This window comes from Meriones unguiculatus, chromosome 8 (genome assembly GCF_030254825.1).
Source record: "Meriones unguiculatus strain TT.TT164.6M chromosome 8, Bangor_MerUng_6.1, whole genome shotgun sequence".
Taxonomy (NCBI): domain Eukaryota; kingdom Metazoa; phylum Chordata; class Mammalia; order Rodentia; family Muridae; genus Meriones; species Meriones unguiculatus.
This window is the reverse complement of record NC_083356.1, coordinates 29,485,380-29,498,312: the sequence shown is the minus strand read 5'-3', so window position 1 is coordinate 29,498,312 and position 12,933 is coordinate 29,485,380.

Sequence of the window (12,933 nt, the reverse complement as noted above, 5' to 3'; positions counted from 1 at the left end):
TTGTTGCTAAGAAACACTATCTCAAAGACAAGGGTCTGGTCGTTCTTTTTGCTGAGTGAAGGTCATTGCTTGCTTGCCTTTTTTTATCTGTCCTCATAGATAGGGTCACATTTTTCCATTCTCTGGAAAGGTACTAAGAGGCTTTAGCTTAACCTGAACCTAAAACTCAAAACTATAGGCTTTAGAAGACATACAGGTTATAAAGTTAGTCTAACCCTTTCAGGGGGAGGGGGGTTTGCACATTTCCATTATCCAGTCTTTCTGGACTACAACAGAGATTATTTCAATGATGGAAATACCTGGGGGCTGATGAAATGGCTTAGTGTTTAAGATAACTAGTTGCTCTTGTAAAGGATGCAGGTCAAGTTTTCAGTATCCACCTAATAGCTCACAATCAGCTGTATCCACTTTCAGGGATCCAAGGTCTTTTTCTGGCCTCCGCAGGCACTGTACATAAATGGTGCATACAAATACTTGCAAGCAAATACCCATCCACATAAAGCTATATATATATTAACAATGGAAAATAGACACCATGAGTTAGAATAAAAGCTTTCCTGAATTGTTTTAGTGATTATCTAAGGCTGATGTGATGTAAAAGAGAAGGAATAAATGAAATCAATGAAGCTTATCAAAGAAAAAACTGTTTTGCATCCTCTAGCATTTCAAGGCATAAATTTTATCATTGCCTATTTACCAAGATTAATTTTATTAATTAATATTTCAAAGAATTTGTTTTATTTAATAAGACAAAGTCAGCCCTGCTGTATTTCAATTTTAGTTATAATTAATGATGGTATTATGAAAATTAATGATTTTTCCATTACCCATTATGACATGATCACTGCTAATGGCCTGATTACTGCTGCTCTGCTGATGGCAGCTAAAAGAAAAATAAAATAATAAAAAAAAACACGGAAAAAAAAGCTGAATTTTCATGCCAGTCAAATTCTTTAAATGCACAGAATATTTGATTCTGAGGCGATCAAGCAAGCAATTTTAAACAAGAAACCAGAATTCCAGAAGTCCAGAGATTGCTCATTCAGCTAACATTAAGCATTTAACTGAAATTGTGTAAGGACGTTATCTGAATGTTTCTTCCTTTCACCGTTTTCTACTGGAATACCTCCTCTGTCTTTCAGGACTCTCATCAAAGTCATGAAAAATGGGAAAAGGGGTGAAGAAAAAAATTAAGAAATAATAACAAAATAATATGTATTTGCATATTTTAATTGATTAATACCCACTGAACACACGATAATAAAATAAGAAATTTTCATTTAGTACTCCTGGATTGTGATTTTATTGTTACTGGGCTGCAAAGCGTCCTTCCCTGTGAACCCATCTGGATGCTAACAGAGCATGTAAACAACATGATAGGGTCATTTCTTCATGGGAGCACACTGGAAATAGAACTAACATTTTGTGGAAATGAAGACCACCTAAAAACTGAAAAACTGTTATTTATACAGGTATTGATTTGAAATGATTTTATATAAATACATGATGGATGAGGATATTATTAATTTAACATTTAACTTATAATATGAGTAGCATATTATAAATTCTTTCTCATGGGAAAAATATTTAAAAAAAAAAAAAACACTCCACACCTGCTGAAGAATTTGAAGATCAGCATTTGTATTTATATGCCCAGCTTCTCAGGGAACTCCATCCCATTGGGAAGAGGTGAAATGAAAACAACCAGTAACACATTAGTATGGCTCCTTACTACTATCTACAAAAGGTCAAAAGAAAAAATAAAATAAAATTGAAGAAGAGTAAATGATGCCTGGTCCCTGTTAGGTCACAAGATGGATCCCCAAAATGGCAGTGCTGGTGGTCATGTTTTAAAATGATGGCCCTGGACTAGATGTTTCTTAGAAACAGAAACCTAGAATGTTTCTCAAAAGCCTTTAGCGGCTAGCTATATGTTCCTTAACTGCAACTGTGTCTGGAAGAGTTCTCAAGCTAACCACCTAGCTGCTCCAGCTTTTGCAGCTGGGTAGTATTCTCTGCTATCCCTGGCAGTCTAGCTGTCTGCCCCCAATAACTGCTTTTCTCCACACAGAGCGGCTTTTATCAGGGGTTTCTTGTTATGCTTCCTTGGAGTCCTTTACACAGACTGGGTTTTTGCTGGTTGCTATTGTTCTATTTCATGTGGGTTTTTGTTTCTGCTTGGATCCAGGAACTGATTCATCTTGCTGATAATAATATTAAGTATCCCCTGCCCGCAATCACTACATCTACTGAGTCAAGTTTTAAGTTGATTATTAATGAGGCTCCTGCAATCTTTTAAAATTTTTATGTTTTAAAATTTATTCATTTTTGACCACCCTCCCAGGGCGCGAGTCTGCTAGATGCCATACTAGCTCCACAGGATCGCCATCACTGAAGGTATGGCCCGCCCAATCCCACAGTGACAGAGAATACGCTATATACTCACCAAAACCAGGCAGAAACGCCATACAAGCTAGAAACACCAGTCACTGTGCTCTCCTTGGAGAGCACAGTGAAGAGACCCCAGGACTTCCCAGAAAGCATCTGGACTGGCAACCTAGTCTCCAGTTACAGCGGTACTTTCTAACCTGGCAGCAGAGCAGCACTGAGCTGGCAGGGCACATTAACCCTCCAGTTCAAGACTAACCAGGGCCAAAACAGAGAACAGAGAGCCTGGTTACCCCGATCCCTACTGACATGACCATCTTGAAATCTCCAGCTGACGCAAGACCTCATAACCTGGCAGTGACAGCAGCACGGAACTGGCAGAGAACATCAAAGAAGCAGGGCCAAACCAGAGAGCAGAGAGCTCCGGATACCCCGATCTCTGCCAAGTGACCTGCCTGTAAGTGAGTGCACCCTTGAGAAACTGCAGATCCCCAGATTCTGGGTCCTTCTAAAACAGAAGCCAGGCATATAACCCCCTCCCACCCATATACCCACTTTGGGAAACAGGGGCACTTGGGACATTGAAGTTCCTGCTCTGTGGGTCTAATTGAGGAGTTAAGGCAGTTAATGCCAGTAATTGCTCTGCGATCATCATTAGCGCCTGCGAGATATACAGTGAAGAGCCTCTCTCACACACTCAAGGGTTCAACATTAGCCATCACTCTGTCCCTCGAGACACACGCCCACACACACTTACATACACACACACACACACACACGCACACTTGCATTTGCCCCGTTTGCGCCTGCGTACTTTTCTCCCACAGGTACAGCTAGTCCTCAGCACAGGCTAAGGACACGGGACCACTCTCAGCTTCCTGAAGAACTCTCCAGATTCCAGAGAGAGACAGTACCACTCTGATCTGCAGAATCCAAAAACAAACAGGGAAGGTTTCAGATAAGCCAATGGCCAGGGATAGGCGAAAGAACACTTCCAACATAAATCAGGACATCATGACTTCACCAGCAAACCCCAAAATCGATGGATACTCCAATTCATCAGAAGCACAGGAAAATGACTTTAAAACCATACTTGCCCAATTATTTGAGGCTCATAAGGAGGAAATGAACAAATCTTTCAAAGAGTTGGCCAGTCAATTGGAGGTAAAGAAAGAAGAAATAGACAATATGCTTAAAGAAACACAGGCAAACATAGACAAACAGATACACAAGTAGAGAAAAAAACTAGTGGCATATAAAAAGGAAATGAAAAAAGAAATAGAGGCCATCGTAGAGAGACAGGAATCCAAATTCAAACACATGAAGGAAATGGTGCAAGGCATGAAAACAGACTTAGAATCAATAAAGAAAACACAAAATGAGAAAATCCTTGATCTGGAGAACTTGGAGAAAAGATCAGGAACCACAAAAGTAAGCATCACCAACAGAATACAAGAGATGGAAGAGAGAATCTCTGGAGCTGAAGACACACTTGCAGAAATGGATACTTCTCTCAAAGAAAAAGTAAAATCAGAAAAGTTCCAATCACAAAATATCCAAGAAATCAAGGATGCTATGAAAAGACAAAATCTAAGAATAATAGGAATTCATGAAAAAGAAGACTCCAGGCTCCAAGGTCCAGAAAATATTTTCAAGAAAATCATAGAAGAAAATTTTCCCAACTTAAAGAAAGAGATGTCCATAAATATACAAGAGGCCTACAGAACTCCAAATAGACTAGACCAGAAAAGAAACACATCACGTCACATCATAGTCAAAACACTAAATCTACAGAACAAAGAAAAGATATTAAAAGCAGCAAGGGAAAAAGGCCAAGTAACTTAAGAAGGTAGACATATCAGAATCACACCGGACTTCTCATCAGAAACTATGAAAGCCAGAAGGGCCTGGGCAAGTATCATGGAGACTCTAAGAGATCACAAATGTCAACCCAGACTACTATACCCTGCAAAGTTTTCAGTCAACATAGATGGAGAAAACAAAATATTCCATGACAAAACTAAATTTATGCAATATCTACACAGCAAAGCAACCCTACAGAAGATACTAGAAGGAAAACTCCAATCCAATGAAAACAAATTCACCCAATAAAACAGGGCATACAGATAATATCCCAACAAAAATGAAAAGAAAATAAGCAATGAAACAGGGTTAGATCACCGACTCCATTACAAAAGGAACTAACATGCATTGGTCACTATTATCTCTCAATATCAATGGACTCAACTCACCAATAAAAAGACACAGGCTAACAGAATGGTTAAGGAAACAGGATCCAACATTCTGTTGCATCCAAGAAACACACCTGTGCAACAAAGATAAACACTACCTCAGAGTAAAGGGCTGGAAAACTGTTTTTCAAGCAAATGGTTCCAGAACACAAGCTGGAGTAGCCATCCTAATATCTAATAAAATAGACTTTCAACCCAAGTTAATAAAAAAAGATAAGGAGGGCCACTATATTCTCATCAAAGGAAAAATCCACCAAGAGGACATCACAATCTTGAATAACTATGCCCCAAATACAAGAGCATAAATGAAACATTATTAAAGCTTAAATCATACATTGATCCTAATACCTTAATAGTGGGAGACTTCAACACTCCACTCTCACAAAGGGACAGATCAACTAGACAGACACCAAATAGGGAAATAAAAGCACTCACAGATCCCTAAATCAAATGGACCTAATAGACGTCTACAGATCTTTTCACTCAAACTCAAAAGAGTACATCTTCTTTTCAGCACCGCATGGAACCTTCTCCAAAATAGACCATACAGTGGGTCACAAAGCAAGCCTCAACAGATACAAAAGGATTGAAATAATCCCTTGTATACTATCTGACCATCATGGACTAAAGCTGGACATCAACAACAACAGAAACAACAAAAAGCCGACACGCACATGGAAACTGAATAACTTACTACTCAATGACAGCTGGGCTAAGGAAGAAATAAAGAAAGAAATTAAAGACTTCCTAGAATTCAATGAAAATGAAGGCACAACATACCGAAATTTATGGGACACATTGAAAGCAGTGCTCAGAGGAAAATTTATAGCACTAAGTGCATGCAAGAAAAAAATCTGTAACATCACATACAAACAACTTAATGGCCCAACTGGAAAACCTAGAAAAAAAAAGAAGCAGATACACCCAAGAGGATTAGAAATAATCAAACTCAGGGATGAAATCAATCAATTAGAAACAAATAAAACTATTCAAAGAATCAATGAAACAAAAAGCTGGTTCTTTGCGAAAATCAACAAGATAGACAAACCCTTAGCCAAAGTAACTAAAAAGCAGAGAGAATCTATCCAAATCAGCAAAATCAGAAATGAAAATGGGGACATAACTACAGACACTGAGGAAATTCAAACGATTATTAGGTCATACTACAAAAGCCTATATGCCACAAAATTTGAAAATCTAAATGAAATGGATAACTTTCTTGATAGATTCCATCTACCAAAATTAAGTGAAGATCAGGTAGAAAGACTGAATAGCCCTATATCTCTCAAGGAAATTGAAGCAGTCATTAACAGTCTCCCCTCCAAAAAAAAGCCCTGGACCAGATAGCTTCAGCATAGAATTCTACAAGACCTTCAAAGAAGTGCTAAAACCAATTCTTCTCAAACTATTCCACAAAATAGAAACAGAAGGTACAATACCAAACTCATTCTATGAAGCCACAGTCACCTTGATACCTAAACCACACAAAGATCCAACAAAAAAAGAGAACTTCAGACCTATCGCTCTTATGAACATTGATGCAAAAATACTCAATAAAATACTTGTAAACCGAATCCAAGAACACATCAAAAATATCATCCATCATGACCAAGTAGGCTTCATCCCAGGCATGCAAGGGTGGTTCAACATATGGAAATCCATCAATGTAATCCACCACATAAACAAACTGAAGGAGAAAAACCACATGATCCTCTCCTTAGATGCCGAAAAAGCATTTGACAAAGTCCAACACCCATTCATGTTTAAAGTCTTGGAGAGATCAGGGATACAAGGCACATACCTAAAGATAGTAAAGGCAATATACAGCAAGCCTATAGCCAACATCAAAATCAATGGAGAGAAACGTAAATCAATCCCATTAAAATCAGGGATAAGACAAGGCTGCCCATTGTCTCCATATCTCTTCAACATATTACTTGAATTCCTAGCCAGAGCAATAAGACAACTAAAGGAGATCAAGGGGATACAAATTGGAAAGGAAGAGGTCAAAGTGTCACTATTTGCAGATGATATGATAGTATACATGAGCAACCCCAAAAATTCAACCAGAGAATTCTTTCAGCTGATAAACACCTTCAGCAAAGTGGCAGGATACAAAATCAACTCAAAAAAAATCAGAAGCCCTCCTGTATACCAAAGACAAAAAGGCTGAGAAAGAAATTAGGGAAACAACACCCTTCACAATAGCCACTAATAACATAAAGTACCTTGGTGTGACTCTAACCAAGCAAGTGAAAGACCTGTTTGAGTAAAACTTCAAGTTTCTGAAGAAAGAAATCGAAGGAGATACCAGAAGATGGAAAGATCTTCCATGCTCATGGATTGGTAGGATTAACATTGTGAAAATGGCCATCCTGCCAAAAGCAATCTACAGATTCAACGCAATTCCCTTAAAATACCAACTCAATTCTTTACAGACCTTGAAAAGAAGATTCTCAGCTTCATATGGAGAAACAAAAAACCCAGAATCTCCAAAACAATCCTGTACAACAACAAATCATCTGGAGATATCTCCACCCCCGATCTCAAGCTGTACTACAGGGCAACAGTAATAAAAACTGCATGGTATTGGAATAGAAACAGAAAGGAGGATCAATGGAACCACATAGAAGACCCAGAAATAAACCCACACACCTATGAATACTCGATAGTTGACAAAGAAGCCAAATCCATTCAATGGAAAAAAGACAGCATCTTCATCAAATGGTGCTGGTCCAACTGGATGTCTACATGCAGAAAAATGAAAATAGATCCATATTTATCACCCTGCAAAAAACTAAAGTCAAAGTGGATCAAGGACCTCAACATAAAAACAGATACTCTAAATCAGTTGGGAAAAAAAGTGGGGAACAGCCTAGAACTCATTGGCATAGGAGACAACTTCCTGAACAGAACACCAACAGCACAGGCTCTAAGAGCAACAATCAATAAATGGGACCTCATGAAACTGAAAAGCTTGTGTAAAGCAAAAGACACTGTCATCAAAACAAAATGACAGCCTACACATTGGGAAAGAATCCTCACCAACCCTTTATCTGACAGAGGGCTAATATCTAGTATATATAAAGAACTAAAGAAGCAGAAAAGCAACAAACTAAGTAATCCCATTAAAAAATGGGGAACGGAGCTAAACAGAGAATTCTCGAAAGAGGAACATCGAATGGCAGAAAAACACTTAAAGAAATGCTCAACCTCATTAGCCATTAGGGAAATGCAATTCAAAACGACCCTGAGATATCACCTTACACCCATCAGAATGGCCAAGATGAAAAACTCAAGTGATAAAACATACTGGAGAGCTTGTGGAGAAAGGGGAAACCTCCTCCATTACTGGTGGGAATGTAAACTGGTACAACCACTTTGTAAGTCAATCTGGCACTTTCTCGGACAACTAGGAGTAGTGCTACCTCAAGATCCAGCTATACCACTCCTAGGTATATACCCAAAATTTTCTCACATACACAATAAGGACAGTTTTTCAACCATGTTTGTAGCAGCTTTATTTGTAATAGTCAGAACCTGGAAACAACCCAGATGTCCATCAACAGAGGAATGGGTACCGAAATTGTGATATTTTTACACAATGGAATAAAAAAGCAATCAAAAAGGAGGAAATCATGAAATTTGCAGGCAAGTGGTGGGATCTAGAAAAGATCATTCTGAGTGAAGTATCCCAGAAGGAAAAAGACAAACATGGTATATACTCGCTTATATAGACATACAAGATATGATAAACATAATGAAATCTACACACCTAAAGAAGATAATCAAAAAGTGGACAAGGGCAAAGATGATCAATCCTCATTTAGAAAGACAAATGGGATGTGCATTTAAGGTATGACAGGAATCTCCCACAAAAGGCATTTGAAAGACTCTACCTAGCAGTGTTTCAAAGCAGACACTAAGACTCATAACCAAACTCTCGGCAGAGTGCAGGGAATCATATGAAAGAAGGGGAGTTAGTATGATATGGAAAGGATAGAAGCTCTACAAGGACCAAATATATCTGGGCACCGGGTCTTTTCTGAGACTGACACTCAACCAAGGACCATCTATGGATATAATCTAGAACTTCTGTTCAAATGTGGCCTGTGGTAGCTCAGTAACCAAGTACTTTTCCAAAGTAAGGGGAACAAGGACTATTTCTAACAGGATCTCAAGGGCAGGCTCTTTGACACCCCCCCCCCCCCAGGGGAGGAGCAGTCCTGTTAGGCCACAGAGGAGAACTTTGCAGCCAGCCCTGAAGATACCTGATAAAACAGGGTCAAATGAAAAAGGAGGAGGTCTTCCCCTATCAGTGGACTTGGAAAGGGGCAGGGAGGAGACTAGGGAGGGAGTGTGGGGTTTGGGGAGGGAATGAGGGAGCGGGATACAACTGGGACACAGAGTTAACAAAATGTAACTAAAAAGAAAAATAAAATTAAAAAAAATAAAAAAATTAAATTTATTCATTTTTATATCCCAATTGTAGGCCCCGCCCTCATCTCCTCTTGGTCCCACCCTCTCTTCCTCTTTCCACTTTCCCTTTCCCTTGGTATACTGAAAGGAGTACTCCTCCACTGCCATCAGAAGCTAGCTTATCAAGTCTCATCAGGACTGCCCTGGATCTTCTGTAGCCTGTCAAAGCTGCATCATGAAGGGGAAGTGATCAAAGAGCAGGCAACTGAGTTAATATCAGAGACAGGCCCTCCTCTCCTTACTTGGTGACTGACATGGAGACTGAGCTGCCTAAGGACTACATCTGAGCAAGGGGTCTAGGTCCTCTCCAGGCATGAATCTTTAAAGAATTTAGGCTCTCAAATGTTTCTTAGTGACACATTCAGTTTCTCAGAGACCTCCTGCCTAACAAAGACAGTAGGATTAATGAACTCATCAATGTAGTTTAGCAGAATATAATCGAGAAGTCTTATTCATGGATTGAATTTTAGGTGATACAGATCCAATTAATTGAGTAATAGAAACTGAGTTTTGAGATAGAAATGCTTGAAGCAGTTGTTTTGTGTTCTACATATCTAACATTTTTACATCATTCTATAATCCATAGGGATAGAATTTTGCCCATCTTGCTTATTGTCCTAGACGTAGTAAACAACTTAGAACTACTCAAAGAATATATCAGAACCAAATACAGTATATAGAGAAACATTAAATATAGAGAGAATATCCACCAGAGAGAACACACTTGAAAATAACAATAATAAAGAATAATATAAATAAAATTTTTGAAAACAAGCTGTTTTCTTATTCATATTATTTATGAATAAATGATAGGATTATGATTCAAAGAATAGAAAGCAGTTTATAGGCCTCACATTAGAGTTTTAATAGGTTGGAGGGGAGTAATAATTTATCTTTTATTCTAGGAATAAGGTAATATTTTCTCTTCTTCTCCTTCCCTACTTCTTTTCCTCCTTCTCACTGTCATCTTGGTTTTCTCTCCCTCCTCTTCTTTTTCTCTCTGTCTGCTTCTTCCAAATCAATGAATGAGCAGGGTTTTGTGTTCTCAATAACAAACTCTGAAAAATAAAAGGACAAATACATAGAGTTGTGGTCTTCCAGTGGGAAAAGCAAGACACTCTGATCACTAAGGAGAAAGTTGAAATGAATATGTATTAAGAAAACAATTATTGGATGCTGCCACCAGTGAATATCCCTGTAGAGTCCGAGGCTATGGTTGCCACAAAGCACCTCCTGCCAGCAGCACTTATCACTTCAGAACCTTAAGACATGCTTATCATGGTGCATATACTGTCCTTCTTCCTGAAACCACCAATGACACATAACATCAGCTGTGTTTTTTCAAGTCATTCCCAAGGTCATGTACTTCAGAGCTAAGCACTTTAACATATCAACAGCAAGACTCTCCTTGCTGAAAGGTCTTGCTTACAGTAGTGCTTGTCTCTACAAGTATTAAAGATGTGTCAATCATGTATGAACACCCAGCATGAACCACACCTTAAGCACCGTTACTTCTTGTGCCAGAGTCATCTTACAATAGATTCTCTGACCCAGCTATTGTATACACAATGTCCATCCGTTGAGAATACCTTCCTGCCTGTGTTGTCCTCAGAGATAAAAGGGCTTCCAGACATATTATTACATGCACTCCTCCTGGAGAACATCAATTGCCTCCATAGAAGTTCTATGGAGACTACAACCACTGCAATAATAACTAGTATAACTCATCACAACAAGACCCCAACTATCAACTTTGGGAGAAAGCCTATAACTACAAAAGAAAAAAAAAAATGGTAGAGGCGAGCAAGCAGTAAGCAGTCTATCAAGTATGTGCTTTGTAATGTAAGTAGACAAAAACTTGCTTTCATCTTACCCACATCATAAAAAGGAAATCACGAAGTAAATATTTCAAAAGGCTGATTCTAAAGAAATTAAATGTGATACAAGTTAATTCATATAATTCTATGAAATTAGGTAAATAATTTATGGAATAAATAGGAGACTAATAGAAGCAAAAGACTTCACAAAATATAACCCTCAGAAAAGAAAGTTTGAAGAAACTTAGTAAACCAAATAAACACTACACAAGACACCCTTAACAAGAGAATAGATTAACAAGAACGAATCGTTGAACTTGAAGAGAAGTCCTTTTACGTTTTCCAGTTAGACTAAAGTTGAACAGAAAGAAAAGAAGAGGAAATGAAAATAAAGAAAGCCTAAGTCATGGGACTGTTTACAGTAAATGAATGTTTGTAGACAATGAAAAGATAGAGTTAAAGGCCGTAATCAGTAATAACTCATGTTAGCAAAGACATAGACACATGGGCTTAGCAGATTCTCCAACCTAAATAGAACTGAATAAGCAAGATTCTTTATTTTATATATTATGAACAGATTGTAAAAGATTCAATAAAATAGAAATACAAAAGTGTTGATAGAAACAACAGCAAGTTATGTCAAAGGAGGGAAAGTAGTTGGATGTATTCACTTCTTTGAAGTAAAGGGGAGAAACTTGTTACAACAAAATATTGCACACAGAAAAGCTCTACCTTTGAAAAAAATGTTTCCAAAAAAATCTCAAACTGAGGAAATTCATCATTGCTAGACTGACCATATAAGACATGTGAAATGGTGATAGCCATTATGTCTGCAAAACATGGAAAAAAAAAAACAACAAAAGTGTGTGATAAACTATATGCACATATATGAAGGAGAAATAGGTAATGCCTCCAAAGATTCCCCAAATCAAGCCATCAAATAGAAAAGACATTGAAGGATAAACAGAAACCATCCAACAGAATGTCAAGGGTAACTTCTTCCTCAATAATAACCTTGAATGTCCGTATTGAACATTAAAGTAGATGTATGAGTCAAAAGGGCAAGACCCAACTGCTCACAGCGCAGGGGAAATTCATTTCAATAATTTAAACATTCATAGACTAAAACTATAGTGTTGGGAAAAGATATTCCACACAATTAGAAACAAAATATAATCAAAACAAGTTAAGGTTATACGAGGTGAGGAATACTTTACTTGTGTAACTATGAAATGGCAAAAGCCACTATATTAATCAAACCAGTCCCTTCCATGAGACAACACAGAAAGATTTCTCTTAGCTGGCTCAGAAAGTAACTAAAATATCTAGCTGATATAACCACTGCAAAAGTATTTGAAGCAATTACAGTTGTCTTCAGGCAAATAAAGAATTTTAGTTACATTAATCACAACATTGTCCTTTTACAGTCACATAAGTCCTACTGCAAGACCTCTAAGAAAGAGTTCCCACTCTAGCCTAGGTAGGGAAGTGGTTGCACAAAAGTCCAAGCTGACTGAATCCCTTACTTTGTACAGAGAAGCTTAAGGAGGTGAACCAAGCAGCTGCAGTTGTTACATACCTTCCTCAGGCTATTTGTGAAGTGTTCACAACAGTTATTTATGAGAATAGACTGGTTATTTTAATGATAGGTCATTGATCAGGAAGACTTAGGCACCAGAAAAGATTCAACTACCTGTAAATGAGGTAGTTTAATGGCCTCATGATTCAAGAAGTTTGTTTATACATTAAAACAAATCAGAAGGAGTATTTTAATACAACTGTATTGTAAAGATTAATGTATTTCTTACAGGGATGAATGTGATTTAACTCTGCTCAGTACATGCCAAGCACCTCAAGGAGAGGTGCCTCAGCTTAATCTTCCTCAGTTACATGTATTCATATAAAATATTTTCAAAATATCATAAGTTGCTTGTAATAAAGACTTTTAAATGCCCAACATGAAAACAACATTCTCAATGGCATTTTTAGGTTACAAA